The sequence below is a fragment of the Eretmochelys imbricata genome, chromosome 1, assembly GCF_965152235.1.
Source record: "Eretmochelys imbricata isolate rEreImb1 chromosome 1, rEreImb1.hap1, whole genome shotgun sequence".
In the NCBI taxonomy this organism is placed as follows: domain Eukaryota; kingdom Metazoa; phylum Chordata; order Testudines; family Cheloniidae; genus Eretmochelys; species Eretmochelys imbricata.
Genome location: NC_135572.1, coordinates 321,400,053 through 321,416,250, shown reverse-complemented (window position 1 = coordinate 321,416,250; position 16,198 = coordinate 321,400,053). Strand labels below are relative to the sequence as shown.

Genomic DNA, 16,198 nt, shown 5'->3' with positions numbered 1-16,198 from the left:
ACTGTAAGGCACGATTTCTCAACGTGGAAGTCATGAAAAAGTATCAGCGGGTCATGACCACCCTGCACTTCCCATATTTCTAAATGGGAAGGGAGTCCAGGTATGGAAAAAGTTGAGACCTATTGCTGTATGTCAAGTTGATATTTCAGGCCTAGCCTGAAGAATGGGACAGTTTGGCACCTCATGTTTTTGAGGGCCTTCAGTAAGCTCAAAATTCAGAATCGAGCCTGGTGTCCAGCCTATAGCAACAAATATAGACGCATACACATCAAACCTTAAGGCTGCACCTGTATGTCATAAAAACTAGACCCAGCTATGAAGTGTAGAAATACATTTTCTCATTGTCTGATCTATAAAGATTTCACCAATTTGTCTTAAAGGGTTTTTCTTGATTTAAAATATATGGACTTTCAATATCTTATGTTCAGTCTTACAGTAACTGAGGTTTGCCACACAGCATCAGCATCATTAAAAGAGAAATAGAAAATTTTATTCTCAAACTAAAGAAAGAGCAACAGACATTAAATGTTAAACCACAGAGAAAGGAGACAATAAGGTAGTTTCAAAGAACTACGGCTGGGATTTTCAAAAGAGCCTAAGGGAATGAGGCTCCCAAATCCCTTTCAATGGAATTTAGGCACCTAACTCCCTTAGACTTCCTTTGGTGCAAAGTTTAAGCAATTTAATTCAAGTAAAATATGGAGAAACAGAAGTTAAGTGGAGGAGCAGAGAATGAAATCTCTCTGCTCTCTCTATCAGTGTATTTATGGCACATGAAAAAACATTTCTCACTGATAAAGTGGATGACCTAGACAATAGATTTTAACCTCCAATATGTTGGTGTTGCTGAACAATGAAAGCATAGATGGACATATTATTTTTTCCACAATCTTATCAAAGTCAATTATCGAGAGGCCATGAATATTTGAAGTGAGCTAGAAAGAACTTACTGAACATTCTAGCAAAAACACAGGTTTTAAGGAAAAAAATCTAGAGGATTTACTAACAACATTTTTATTATTAATTATTATTAGAGATATTCAAACATGCTGAAGGGATTCAGAAGCACTAATCCAGGGGTTCTCAAACTGGGGGTGGTGACCACTCAGGGGTTCGCAATATTATTATGTGAGGGGTCGCGAGTGTCAGCCTCCATCCCCAAGCCCCGCTTCACCTCCAGCATTTATAATAGTATTAAATATAAAAAAAAAAAAGCTTTTAATTTATAAGGGTGGTCGCACTCATAAGTTTGCTGTGTGAAAGGGGTAGGGTTGCCAACTTTCTAATAGCACAAAACAGAACACCCCGGCCCCGCCCCATGTCCCACCCCTCCCAGAGGCCACGCCTATGCCCCATCCCTTCTCCAAGGCCCCGCGCCCTGCTTGCTCCATCCCGCCTCCCTCCATCGCTCGGTCTCCCCCACCCTCACTCATTTTCACCGAGCTGCAGCAAGGAGTTGGGGTGCGGATGAGGTGTGAGGGCTCCAGCTGGAGGTGTGGACTCTGGGGTGGGGCCGGGGATTAGGGGTTTGGGCTGCAGGAGGGGGCTCCAAGCTGGAGCAGGGGAGCTGGGGGCTGAAGGCTCCAGCTGGGGGTGTGGGTTCTGGGGTAGGACCAGGGATGAGGGGTTTGGGGTACAGGAGGGGGCTTATGGCTGGGGCAGGGAGGGTACAGGGTGCAGGCTCCAGGAGGGAGTTTGGGTACGGGAGGGGACTCTGGGATGGGGCAGGGGGTTGGGGTACAGGATGGGGTGCGGGTCCCGGAGGCAATTACTACGGCTCCCAGGAAGTACCCGCCAGGTCCCTGTGACCCCTATACGCATGGGCGGCCAGGGAGGCGCCAAGGCACCGAGAGCTGCCCTTGCACCCACAGGCACTGCCCCTGCAGCTCCCATTGGTCACTGTTCCTGGCCAATGGGAGCTGTGGACCTGGCACTTGGGTGAGGGCAGCGCATGGAGCCTCCCTGTGCCTAGGGGCTGGAAGGATCTAGCAGCCGCTTCCAGGAGTCACACGGAGCCAAAGCAGGTAGGAAGCCTGCCTTAGCCCCGGGCCCCCGCTGTGCCACCAACCGGACTTTTAAAGGCCTGGTTGGCAGTGCCAACCAGAGCTGCCAGGGTCCGTTTTCAACCGGGGGTTCCGGTCAAAAACCGGATGCCAGGCAACCCTGGAAAGGGGTCACCAATACAAAAGTTTGAGAACTACTGCACTAATCCAACATTCAATGGGACTTGTGCTCCTAAATCCTTTAAGTGCTTTTGCAAACTCATTATTATATTTTGGTGACACAAAAACACTGGTAGGGACAGGAGCCCATTGTGCTAGGTATTGGACAAACATATGTGAAGATACAGTCCCTGCTGTACAATTGTGTGGATTGTACACACCTCGTACAATCCAAGGGCCTGAGCTTGCAATCAGATACATATGGGTGGACACCTCCATGCATGCAGACCACCACCAATTCCTTTAATTTAGAACAAAATGCAACTAGTGAATGTGATAAACAACAGGATGGGAATGAGGTAATTTGATTACACTAACTAGCTATATGTACATGTAACCCTCAAGGAGATTACTTCAATTCCTGGTACTCTGTGTGCTGGTAGCTCAGAGAGAGGCACACTGTCCCTGATAGGGAGGGGCAGCCAAAGGCAGACTCAGAGTCTGTTCAGCAACAAACAGGGAGAGAGATACCCTTCCCAGGGAGCTCAGGAGAGAGGAGAAGCCATTTTGGAGCCGTCTGGACTCTGGAGTCAGCAGGGCCATCCTTAGGCATATGCAGCATACATAGCTGCGTAGGGCACCTGAAAATTTGGGGCAGCCTGGGCCTGGGTCTTAGTGTCCACCCACCCCTCCTCTTCCTATCACTGTTCTGACCCTTCCTGCAGGCTCCCACAGCTGGCTCCTGCAGCCTGGTGAGTCTTCCTCCAGAGGGGATCTAGTAACTTAAAAGTGAAAAAGTCCTCCAGCTTTCCAGACCTATTCGCACCACACTGAAACTGTTAAGGAGCCATTCAAGTGGTAATGAAGCCATTTAACAGGCATTTGCCAACCCCAGGTATATACCATCAGTTTCTGAATTTACTGACAAAAACAGTTGTGCATTACTGACAGGTTTCAGAGTAACAGCCGTGTTAGTCTGTATTCGCAAAAAGAAAAGGAGTACTTGTGGCACCTTAGAGACTAGCCAATTTATTTGAGCATGAGCTTTCGTGAGCTACAGCTCACTTCATCGGATGCATACCGTGGAAACTGCAGCAGACTTTATATACACACAGAGAATATGAAACAATACCTCCTCCCACCCCACTGTCCTGCTGGTAATAGCTTATCTAAAGTGATCATCAAGTTGGGCCATTTCCAGCACAAATCCAGGTTTTCTCACCCTCCACCCCCCCACACAAATTCACTCTCCTGCTGGTGATAGCCCTTCCAAAGTGACAACTCTCTACACAATGTGCATGATAATCAAGTTGGGCCATTTCCTGCACAAATCCAGGTTCTCTCATGTCAGTCTACAGGACCTTAGTTTAAAATTTGCTTTAAAAATATTTCATTAGAAGATTGCTGAAGATTACAAAATCACATCTCTAAAATATCCTTGGATAGATTTTTAGATGCACAATCTGAGTATTCATCTTTAGCCTTAAATGCTTGGATCTTCAGACATATAGTTTTTTAAATAAATCCTTCAAAAGACCACCCTTACCTAAAATACACATGTTAATTTTAATTACTATAGTACAAAAAACTTGCTTCCAAAGTCTTCCTGTCCTTTCTGTCCATCCTTTTCTTCCTTCACTCCCCTGTTGAAGAGAGCCCTTAAACACACAACATCCCTTTCCTTCCAGATAGCTGGACAAACGAGTTTCCCCTTCTCTACTTCTGACTATTTGATTAACTCATTTTAAGAGAATCCTCCAGCAAAATCAATACCTTAGTAAGATATAAAATCCTTTGTTATGCCTAAAATTTTTGGAAACATATTTTTTAAAGTTGGTGAAATTTCATAAACATGTCTATTGTTATGGAGATTACACAAAGTAAATTAGTGTTCCCTTTTTCTAAAAGCAGTGAACATTGTTATGAACACACTAACCCTCTGTGACTGCTTAATTTAAAATAATGTCTTTGTTTCAGTGAATTAAATATGTAGTAATCTGGAATGATTACTTTATGAAGGCTTAAGAGTACATTTAAAATATAAAATCAGTTTAGAAATACTGATTAAGAAAATGTGAAACAGAGAAGAGCTGCATCATGTATTCCATAATATTTAATGTTGTATTCAGCAGGACAGCTGATTTGCCCTCAAAGTTTTTGCAAATAAATCTCTGACAAACTTGAGGGTATATCAAAAAACCTGTGACTGCCATTTTTTATTCCCAAGATTAGTGCTTTTAATTAGGTACCTTCTCCATGTCCAGTCTTTACCTTCACCTACTGGCACGCAGTGGAAAATATGCTCCATTTTCTTTAGAAATAAATTGCAGAAGAGTGTTTTTTCAAATGTCATTTGCTTCATTTGGGCTCAGGGATTTGGCTGGAAAGGGGTGAGCAGGGAGGGGGAGGGAATAGGAAGAGGGAGACCATGGGGAGAGGGCGGGGCTTGGGCAGACTGATGGTGGGCCTGGGGCAGAGTAGGGCGGGGCCACAGGCAGAAGAGGTGGGCTGGGGAGCTAGCCTCCCCAAGCGGCAGCTTCACCCACCACCCATGACAGCAGATAAGAACGGGTCGGCTCCCGCACACCCAGGGCGCGCTGCAGTCTCCTTAGGCAGAGGCCGTATTCACAGAGCCAAATGCACCAGCGCCGCACATTCTGCATGAGGGAGAGGGTACAGGGGTCTCTGCAGGGAACTATGACTCTCCATCACCATGAGGCAGACCGGGTGGCTCCTTTGCTGCCTCCCCCTCCCACCCCCGGGTTGTGAGCCCGGGCTGCCGTCGGGCATAGGGGCACCAGTTTAATAATACTGTGTTCGGCCCCATAAATCCTAAGTACGGCCCTGGGAGTCAGCCAAGGAAAGGGCAGGACTGGCCTCTGGGGACCTGAAAGCAAGGTCCCTCAGCTTGGGCCTTTCCCTCTCCAAAGGTGACTTCCAGTTTGTAGAGTTTTGAACTCTATGTGAGATCAGTCACCACGTGGCCAGCTTTGCTCTGGCTGCTAGTCCGGGGCTGCTGCCTGCTGTGAGTGTGTCTGAGCATTGGGGTGGGAGACTAAAATCCAGATTTTACTATACTTTTGTAATCTCCACCTCAAACCCTACACCCCTTTGTGGTGAGGGGAAATCCTGGCACCAGAAGCAGCCTGACTCCTATGTGAAGAGGACACCTGCCAGCAGTGGTTGTCAGCCCTCTGCAGTGACGGAGGAGTCCAGAGCCATCTCTGAACCTGAGGATCTGTGGCGGAGTTGTGAGTCTCCATCTTTTAGTTAGCTAGTCAGGGAAATAGTTTGGGAGACCACTTACCAGGAGCACCATTTCGGGGGTGCAAGGGGGGCTCAAGGCTCCCTCCCCCCCATTTTCATATTGGAGGTTTGCTAACAGCACATGCCCTAGCCCCAGACGGAGCTCTTAACTGCAACACAATTTGTGCGTGATATGTAATGAGTTCTCAAAAAGAAAAGGAGTACGTGTGGCACCTTAGAGACTAACCAATTTATTTGAGCATAAGCTTTCGTGAGCTACAGCTCACTTCATCTGATGCATAAAAGTGGAACCTGTAATGAGTTCTGTGCTGCTCCAAGCTTCTGCCTTTGCGGCAGGGAGTTTGTTTATAAACAGAAAAGGAGTACTTGTGGCACCTTAGAGAATAACCAATTTATTTGAGCACCTCCTCAGGCCCTACGCTACCAGCACTCCCAGCTACCTTCGAGACACCACTGACTTCCTGAGGAAACTTCAATCCATCGGTGATCTTCCTGATAACACCATCCTGGCCACTATGGATGTAGAAGCCCTCTACACCAACATTCCACACAAAGGAACACTATCCACGATAATGTCACGGCTAACCTGGTGGCTGAACTTTGTGACTTTGTCCTTACCCATAACTATTTCACATTTGGGGACAATGTATACCTTCAGATCAGCGGCACTGCTATGGGTACCCGCATGGCCCCACAGTATGCCAACATTTTTATGGCTGATTTAGAACAACGCTTCCTCAGTTCTCGTCCCCTAAAGCCCCTACTCTACTTGCGCTATATTGATGACATCTTCATCATCTGGACCCATGGAAAAGAAGCCCTTGAGGAATTCCACCATGATTTCAACAATTTCCATCCCACCACCAACCTCAGCCTGGTCCAGTCCACACAAGAGATCCACTTCCTGGACACTACAGTGCTAATAAACAATGGTCACATAAACACCACCCTATACCGGAAACCTACTGACCGCTATTCCTACCTGCATGCCTCCAGCTTTCACCCTGACCACACCACACGATCCATCGTCTACAGCCACGCTCTGCGATACAACCGCATTTGCTCCAACCCCTCAGACAGAGACAAACACCTACAAGATCTCTGTCAAGCTTTCTTACAACTACAATACCCACCTGCAGAAGTAAAGAAACAGATTGATACAGCCAGAAGAGTTCCCAGAAGTTACCTACTACAGGACAGGCCTAACAAAGAAAATAACAGAACGCCACTAGCCGTCACCTTCAGCCCCCAACTAAAACCCCTCCAACGCATTATTAAGGATCTACAACCTATCCTAAAGGATGACCCAACACTCTCACAAATCTTGGGAGACAGGCCAGTCCTTGCCTACAGACAGCCCCGCAACCTGAAGCAAATACTCACCAACAACCACATACCACACAACAGAACCACTAACCCAGGAACTTATCCTTGCAACAAAGCCTGTTGCCAATTGTGCCCACATATCTATTCAGGGGACACCATCACAGGGCCTAATAACATCAGCCACACTATCAGAGGCTCGTTCACCTGCACATCCACCAATGTGATTTATGCCATCATGTGCCAGCAATGCCCCTCTGCCATGTACATTGGTCAAACTGGACAGTCTCTACGTAAAAGAATAAATGGACACAAATCAGATGTCAAGAATTATAACATTCATAAACCAGTCGGAGAACACTTCAATCTCTCTGGTCACGCAATCACAGACATGAAGGTCGCTATCTTAAAACAAAAAAACTTCAAATCCAGACTCCAGCGAGAAACTGCTGAATTGGAATTCATTTGCAAATTGGATACTATTAATTTAGGCTTAAATAGAGACTGGGAGTGGCTAAGTCATTATGCAAGGTAGCCTATTTCCTCTTGTTTTTTCCTACCCCCCCCCCCCCCAGATGTTCTGGTTTAACTTGGATTTAAACTTGGAGAGTGGTCAGTTTGGATGAGCTATTACCAGCAGGAGAGTGAGTTTGTGTGTGTATGGGGGTGGGTTTTTGGAGGGGGTGAGGGAGTGAGAGAACCTGGATTTGTGCAGGAAATGGCCTAACTTCATTATCATGCACATTGTGTAAAGAGTTGTCACTTTGGATGGGCTATCACCAGCAGGAGAGTGAATTTGTGTGGGGGGGTGGAGGGTGAGAAAACCTGGATTTGTGCTGGAAATGGCCTAACCTGAAGATTACTTTAGATAAGCTATTACCAGCAGGACAGTGGGGTGGGAGGAGGTATTGTTTCATATTCTCTGTGTATATATAAAGTCTGCTGCAGTTTCCACAGTATGCATCTGATGAAGTGAGCTGTAGCTCACGAAAGCTCATGCTCAAATAAATTGGTTAGTCTCTAAGGTGCCACAAGTACTCCTTTTCTTTTTGCGAATACAGACTAACAGGGCTGTTACTCTGAAACCTGTTTATAAACAGAGGCAGGGTGATTAACATAACAAAAGGCTTGTCATTAAATTAAATTAAGGATCGTTAGATGATCCTGAAAGCATTGCCAGGCACTCCAGTTAAAAAATAGGAAACAAAGAGTAGGAATAAATGGTGAGAATAGAAAGAGGTAGTGGTGCCTCCCAGGAGTCTGTACTGGGACCTGTGCTGTTCAACATATTCTTAAATGATCTGGAAAAAGGGGTAAACAGTGAGGTGGCAAAATTTGAAGATGATACAAAATTACTGAAGATAGTTAAGTCCAAAGCTGACTGCAAAGAGTTACAAAGGGATCTCACAAAACTAGGTGACTTGGCAAGAGAATGGCAGATGAAATTCAATGTTGATAAATGCAAAATAATGCACATGGCAAAATATAATCCCAACTATACATACAAAATGATGGGGTCTAAATTAGCTGTTACTTGTCAAGAAAGAGAATTTGTGGATAGTTCTCTGAAAATATCTGCTCAATGTGCAATGGCAATCAAATAAGCTAACAGAATACTGGAAATCATTAGGAAAGGGTTAGATACTAAGACAGAAAATATCATATTGCCTCTATATAAATCCATGGTACACCCACATATTGCATACTGCGTGCAGATTTGGTCATCCCATCTCAAAAAAGGATATATTGGATTTAGAAAAGAAACAGAGAAGGGCAACAGAAATGCTTAGGGGTATGGACACCTTCCATATGAGCAGAGATTAAAAAGACTGGGACTTTTCAGCTTGGAAAAGAGATGCCTAAGGGGGGATATGATAGAGGCCCATAAAATAATGAATGGTATGGGAAAACTGAATAAGGAAATGTTATTTACTCCTTCACACAACACAAGAACTAGGGGTCACCCAATGAAATTAATAGGCAGCAGATTTAAAACAAACAAAATAAAAGTATTTCTTCATGGTCAACCTGTGGAACTCATTGCCAGGGCATGTTGTAAGGCCAAAACTATAACAGGGTTCCAATAAGAACTAGATAAGTTCATGGAGGATAGGTCCGTCAATGGCTATTAGCTGGGGTGGGGGGCATGATCCAACACCATATTCTGAGTGTCCCTGACCTCTGTTTGCCAGAAGCTGGGAATGGGCTATGGGATGAATCATTTTGATGATTGCCATATTCTGTTCATTCCCGACGAAGCATCTGATATTGGTCACTGTTGGAAGACAGGATATTGGGCTACTTGGACCACTGGTCTTCCCCCGTATGGCCATTCTGATGTTCTTATATAGATCCCAGATGTATGTGCCTCCCACTGCGACCCACTAGACCCCACTCCCCTCCCAGAGATGAGGCAGAACCCAGGAATCCTGACAGGGGCTCTCTCTCCACAGAGTTAGTAACAAAGTAAGAATATACATTCAAATTTTAAACCTAACCAGTGTCCCTTAGGTGACTTGCCACAAGATATCAGAATATGTTAGTATTAGCGCTGAGTGGGTCTAATATTTATTTAATTTTCTTTCTTTTATGTAGAATTAAATACAGTGCTCCTGTCAGCTAATTGTTATCTGCCAAAAAACTTCAGTTTTCAAGTGCCTAAGTAAGCCCCTGGAATCACAGTTAAAAGTTGCACCACCCTACCAAAATCTGAAATGGTGCCCTGCCACTTCCTCAACTGTGTCCTCAAACCAGGGGGTAAGGGATTGGGGATTTTGTTACCTGCTGCCTATTAAATCTGCAGAGGGACTTACCACAATATCCCACTTGTGAGTCTCTTGAGCTGTACTGAACCCAGTCAGCCACATTGCTAACAGCTGCACAGATGATATTGTGGTCACAGATCATCAAGATCCCCAACAAACTACAGAACACTAATTTTACGTTAGCTATATCAGGTCGCATGACTGGGGAAATTCACGGATATTGCAGGGGCCCTGGTGACCCTGAGAATAGTATTTTACCTTGATATATTTATCTTCTGTTTAATAATAATTACTGTCTTAAATATATTGTATGTGTTTGTGTTATTTCATGGAAGTCTCCAACTATCTGGCACGTAAGTGGTGGTTACCCAGTGATTAGAATTTTCCCCTCAAGCTGCCCTGGTGACCCTGCCAGGAAGGAGCAAGGGAGTGGAGGCACCACCAAATAAATTCAGATGGGAAGAAAAAGAAGTTACACCCTGCTGAATGTATGGCGGGATCCAGAAGAACCCAGGCCTGTTCATCAAAACCCATAAGGAGATTGGCGCTAAAGGAGGTAACCAAATGGATAGGGGGCACTACATACAATTTGATGTTTCTGAATTTTTAAGAATCAGGATAAAGAACAATCTTTTGGGAGAAACACACAGGTGTGGTACAATAAAACAGAAAGTTTGAATATCCAATATTTCTGGATATTATTGGAGCAGGAAACAAGGTCCAGAGACAAAGGAATTAGCTGCAATGTAGGATTCCAGAACAAAACCTCAATTTAACATTTTTAAACATGCCTCTAGGATACGAAGATCACTAAAATCTACATAAATAAATAGGCTTCATTCTTCCAAGGCCCTGTACAAGCAGCATGTCTCAGGATTGGGTCAGTCAAGACAAGACTGACTCAGGGTTATCTGGACATAGCTAAACTGAGACACTCGGTCCAGCCCATCTTTGGCAGAATTCCAGCCCAACTAAGACTGTGTGGTCTATCTCTATGTTATCCTAGAGATTCCTGTAAGTTCTCAAAATTGACCATCTGGTTATAAATCTAAGGTCTCAGGAGCTTGTTGGAATAACAACATTCATCAAGAAAGAAAGGGAAATTAATCGAGGAAAATATTTTCCTTCAGTTGCATAGTTATCTGCTAAATGTTTTTAATTCCAAAAGTGTAGTTGAATATTATGAGGTAAGTCCTCATCTAGACATACCAGTTCAAATTCACTGGGTAGCAGAGACCTTTGGTTTATTGACAGTCATTTTATAAACACAGCTATTATTTGAGTACTAATACGCACAAAGGTTGATTTTAATATTAATTCACCATTGATATAATTCAGACTGTTTTCTCATTTTATTTTCTATTTCTTTAAAAACATGCTGGGCTTATTTGGACTGTATACAAAGCTCATAGTTAATTCCAAAACTGGAGTTCTTAAAGGAGCCTGATGGCATTAGGTGCAAAACCCCCAATTAATTTCAAGGGGAGTTGGGCACCTAACTTTCTTAAGTTCCTTTAAGGACTCCAGCCTAATCCCTACAAATAGAGGGCTATAAAGAAGCACTTGACAGCCACAGCACCAAAAACAGAGCCACCACAGACCACATTATATTTCCCACTGTGCAGATACAAGAGCTATTCCTAAGGGAATTCCACACCAGTGCACATGTGCAGAATTCACATCTGTCACACATTTCTTTGCTTCCCTGCAGAAAAATGACTTTCTGACAGGGAAGCAAAGGGAAGCAGCAAGAGTGGTCATGTGCCCCTTCCAAGCAGCGCAGGCATGTCATTTCAGGTGCCAAGAGCAGTCGTTGGAAAGAGAAATCACTGGGGGAGTGAAGTGTCTGGGGACACCCCAGCTGGTTCTGGATCAGACCCACCAGGAGCCGGGGCCAGGTCAGACCCATCCCCCATCCACCCAACCCCTGTGCATCTGGACCCCCTATAGTCAGACCCCCCTCAATGAGCCTCACTTCCTGCACCCAGAACCCCACCACCAAGCCCCCGGGCCCCCCTGCTGAACCCCACCCGCTGCATCCAGACCCCCACCCCTGCACCCAGACCACCTCTGCCAAGCCCCACCCCTCAGCACCCAGAACCCCCCACACCCCTACGGAGCCCCTGTGCATCCAGATTTCCCCCTGCACCCAGACCCTCACTGAACCACCCACTCGCAGACTGCCCGACACAGAATCCTCTCACTCCACACCTGGATCCCCCCACACTAAGCCCCTCCACACTTCCCAGGCTGAGACTGCGTGCCCACATCTGGTGCGCCTGGTGTGGAGGGACAGGGACTCAGGGTGTTTCTGGGGCAGGCCTGGCCCTTGCGCTGCATGAGGGTCAGGTGCAGCCTCACTGCTGAGTCTATGTCCTGGGGAGATGGGGGGAAAGCAGGGTAATCTCTGTGCAGTCAGTGGCCTGTGCTCCCTACTGCCATGCTGGAGCCTCCACATTTATTTATTGACAAATAGAATGTGGAGAATTTTAAAATATTGTGCACAGAACTCTTATTTTTTTGGTGCAGAATTTTTAATTTTTTGGTGCAGAATTCCTTCAGGAGTAAAGAGCAGGCAAGAGACAGTGCAAAGTCTCTCCACCCTGCCTTCCATACTTGATCAGGAAGCAACTACAGACCTAGGCTCTGATCCTGCAGAGACTTATGGAAGAAGAGCTGGATGAGGCTTTTTTAAACAACTAACAAAATCATCCAAAGCACAGGACTTGGTGGTGATGGGGGACTTCAACTACCCAGACATCTGTTCAGAAAATAATACAGCTGGGCACAGATTATCCAACAAGTTCTTCGAATGTATTGGAGACAATATTTTAGTTCAGAAGGTGGAGACAGCTACTAGGGGAGAGGCTGTTTGACAAATAGGAACTGGTCGAAAATTTGAAAGTGGAAGATAGCTTAGGTAAAAGTGGACATGAAATGGTAGAGTTCATGATTGTAAGGAATGGTAGGAGGGAAACCACCACAATAAAGATAAATTTCAGGTTTCAGAGTAGCAGCCGTGTTAGTCTGTATTCGCAAAAAGAAAAGGAGTACTTGTGGTACCTTAGAGACTAACAAATTTATTTGAGCATAAGCTTTCGTGAGCTACAGCTCACTTCATCAGATGCATATGCTTATGCTCAGATAAATTTGTTAGTCTCTAAGGTGCCATAAGTACTCCTTTTCTTTTTGCGAATAAAGATAAAGGATTTCAAGAAGGCAGACTTTAACAAATTCAGGAAGCTGGTAGGTAAGATCCCCTGGGAAGCAAGTATAAGGGGAAGAAGAGTTCAAAAGAGTTGGCAGTTTTTCAGATACATTATTAAGGGCAGAAGAGCAAACTATCCCACTGTAAAGGAAAGATAGGAAGTATGGCAAGAGACTACCCTAGCTTAATCAAGAATTCTTCAATGATCTGAAACTCAAAAAAGTCCTACAAAACATGGAAACTAGGTCAAATTACAAAGGATGAATATAAACAAATAACACAGATATGTAGAGACAAAATTAGAAAGGCTGAGGCATGAAATGAGATTAAACTAGCTGAAGACATAGAGGGTAACAAGAAAACATTCTATAAATACCTTAGAAGCAAGAGGAAGGCCAAGGACAGGGTAGGCCCATGACTCAAAGAGGGGGAAAAAACAATAATAGTAAATGTGGAAATGGCAGAGGTGTGAAATGACTTCTTTGTTTCAGTTTTCACCAAAAAGATTAGTAGTGATTGGGTATATAACATAGTGAATGCCAGTGAAAATGAGGTAGGATCAGAGGCTAAAATAGGGAAAGAACAAGTTAAAAGTTACTTAGACAAGTTAGATGCCTTCAAGTCACCGGGGCCTGATGAAATACATCCTAGAATACTCAAGGAGCTGACTGATGAGGTATCTGAGCCATTAGCAATTATCTTCAAAAAGTCATAGAAGATGGGAGAGATTCCAGAGAACTGGAAAAGGGCAAATATAGTGCCCACCTATAAAAAGGGAAATAAGGGGAATTACAGTCCAGTCAACTTAACTTCAGTACCTGGAAAGATAATGGAGCAAATAATTACGCAATCAATTTGCAGACACCTAGAAGATAATGAAGTGATAAGAAACAATGGATTTGTCAAGAACAAATCATGTCAAACCAGCCTAATAGCTTTCTCTGACAGGGTAACAAGCCTTATGGATGGGGGGAAGAAGTTGATGTGGTAGATCTTGACTTTAGTAAGGCTTTTGATACTTTCTCACATGACTTTCTCATAAACAAACTAGGGAAATACAACCAAGATGGAGCTTCTGTAAGGTGGGTGCATAACTAGTTGGAAAACCATTCCCAGAGAGTAGTTATCAGTGGTTCACAGTCAAGCTGGAAGGGCATAATGAGTGGGGTCCCGTGGGAATCAGTTCTGGGTCCGGTTCTGTTCAATATCTTCATCAATTATTTAGATAATGGCATGGAGTTTACACTTATAAAATTTGCGGACGTACCAAGTTGGGAGGGGTTGAAAGTCCTTTGGAGGACAGAATTAAAATTCGAAATGATCTGGACAAACTGGAGAAATGGTCTGAAGAAAACAGGATGAATTTCAATAAGGACAAATACAAAGTACTCCATTTAGGAAGGAACAATCAGTTGCATACATATAAAATAGGAAATGACTGCCTAGGAAGGAGTACTGCAGAAAGGGATCTGTGGGTCATAGTGGACCACAAGCTAAATATGAGTCAACAGTGTAACGCTGTTGCAAAAAAAGCAAACATCATTCTGGGATGTATTAGCAGGAGTGTTGTAAGTAAGACACGTGAAGTAATTCTTCTGCTCTACTCTGTGCTAATTAAGCCTCAACTGGAGTATTGCGTCCAGTTCTGGGCGCCACATTTCAGGAAAGATGTGGACAAATTGGAGAAAGTCCAGAGAAAAGCAACAAAAATGATTAAAAGTTTAGAAAACATGACTTCTGAGGGAAGATTGAAAAAATTGGGTTTGTTTAGTTTGGAGAAGAGAAGACTGAGAGGGGGCATGATAACTGTTTTCAAGTACATCAAAGGTTGTTACAAGGAGCGGGGGGAAATTATACTTCTTAACCTCTGAGGAAAGGACAAGAAACAATGGGCTTAAATTGAAGCAAGAGCGGTTTAGGTTGAAAATTAGGAAAAATGTCCTAACTGTCAGGGTGGTTAAATACTGGAATAAATTGCCCAGGGAAGTTCTGGAATCTCTGTCATTGGAGATTTTTAAGAGCAGGTTAGACAAACATCTGTCAGGGATGGTTTAGATAATTCTTAGTCCTGCCATGAGCTGAGGGGACTGGACTAAATGACCTCTCGATGTGCCTTCCAGTCCTACAATTCTACGATTCTATGATAAAGTTAACTGTATGTTCTGTGGGTAGTGCTAACAAAGCAACACAACTACTCACAGAGCAGAAAATTCAACATAAGCATGAATTTTTGCAGAATCAGGGTCCTATCTTCGCACTTCTTGAGCTAAAGGGCTGGGGAGGTGTGGGTATGTGGGGGAAATGGTCAGGTGCCACCTGGGACAGCACCTGGGGTCTCAGAAGGGGTGGGCTTTGGCTCTACTACCTCTTCCACATTGTCTGGCAGAATGATGCTGATGGCAGACCTAAGTGTATGCTTCCCTCTAAAAAGTAGGGGTAGGAGCCACATTAAAGTATGCTCCTTCCAATTCCTAAAGGATTCAGACAGGAATAACGCCCCAGGGCACTGGCAATGGTGGAACTGCCTTTCCCAGCACTGCTGTTTTGAGCCACAAGGCAGCTGCATTATAGTAAGATCAAATTCATATCACAGACTAAACAAGCTCCCATATGACTAGTTGGCAAAAATTAAACAATCAGATCTCCCCTTGAATGACTCATCTGACCTTTAATGCACAAAAGCTTCCCCTCATTTCTGTTTTAACTGTAAACACATTTGTACTTGCTTACACTGTACAGCTTGCTGAGAGTGTATACAACACATTTGCAGCAGACTTCTGCACTTCTGGTCATGAAAAGAAGCCTCTATCTGCCTCTTGCACCCTCAGAACTCCTGGGTGACGTTTTACACAGCCTTCCAGGCACTTTAGACTGTAAGGTCTCTGCCTCAGAGGCCTGTGTGGGCAGAGGGGGCATTCAGTCCACATGTTTGGGCTTAACCCAACTTTTGTGTTTCGTTTTCTACTTTTTTATTTTTAACTCTGTATTTTTAAACAACATGGGATAGATATGTATTACCAGAGGAAAAAGAAAAGGAGTACTTGTGGCACCTTAGAGACTAACAAATTTATTTGAGCATAAGCTTTCGTGAGCTACAGCTCACTTCATTGGATGCATGCAGTAGAAAATGATGAGTGATTTTAAAACATTTTGGACCCAACTCTGATCCCAGTTATAATAGAGGAAACATACTACAATCTACTGAAGGTAATGGGTTTACTCTACATGTACAACAATTTAAATGAGATCAGAATTTGGCCCTTTGTTTCTCTGATATGAAATCAGTACGTTAAGCCTAGGATTTTCAAAGGTGCCTAAGGGAGGGATGCACCAATTCCCACGGAATTTCAATGGCAGATAGGCACCTAACTCTCTTACAATCCTTTGAAATTTTGTAGGCAAGCACATAATACTGACATTAAACTGTAATTCAGAAATAAACCACAAGCTAATGCCTACGATTTCTCATAGAA

The 16,198-nt window shown here is 44.1% G+C and overlaps 1 protein-coding gene across 2 annotated transcripts in view; it reads right to left on the bottom strand.

The window, feature by feature from the left end:
- Window positions 1-16,198, bottom strand: part of LOC144275420 (mitogen-activated protein kinase 12-like) — a 73,702-nt gene that overhangs the window by 32,631 nt on the left and 24,873 nt on the right. The window lies entirely within an intron of this gene.